General features: G+C 41.2%; 1 protein-coding gene across 1 annotated transcript in view; it reads right to left on the bottom strand.

The window, feature by feature from the left end:
• CRTAM (cytotoxic and regulatory T cell molecule) overlaps positions 1–323 on the bottom strand; it is an 11,420-nt gene that overhangs the window by 10,508 nt on the left and 589 nt on the right. The window lies entirely within an intron of this gene.

The raw sequence follows: 323 nt of genomic DNA, 5'->3' as shown, positions 1-323 counted from the left end.
AATGCAACTGAGCAGAATGGTTCCTGCCTCTGGTTGCTATTTTAGCCATCAGAAAGCACATGGTGAACTTGTTGCAACTTACAACTCCTTAAGACCTGGCTTCTGTTAAACACAGTCAATGGTGGTAAAATATTCAAAGCACATGCTATTACAGAATGCTTTCATAGAATCATAGAATGGTTTGGGTTGGAAGGGACCTTAAAGATCACCTAGTTCCAGCCCCATTGCTGTTTAAACACTGAGATTTGATGTGGCAAAAAGTCAGGAGTGAAATCCACAAGGATCCTGAGCTGTAGATACCCATCTTGTTGCTTTCCTTACAT

Source organism: Nestor notabilis, unplaced genomic scaffold (genome assembly GCF_000696875.1).
Source record: "Nestor notabilis isolate BGI_N333 unplaced genomic scaffold, ASM69687v1 scaffold3829, whole genome shotgun sequence".
NCBI classification, from domain to species: domain Eukaryota; kingdom Metazoa; phylum Chordata; class Aves; order Psittaciformes; family Psittacidae; genus Nestor; species Nestor notabilis.
Note: the sequence above shows the minus strand (reverse complement) of the source record. Positions and strands in the feature narration are given on the sequence as shown.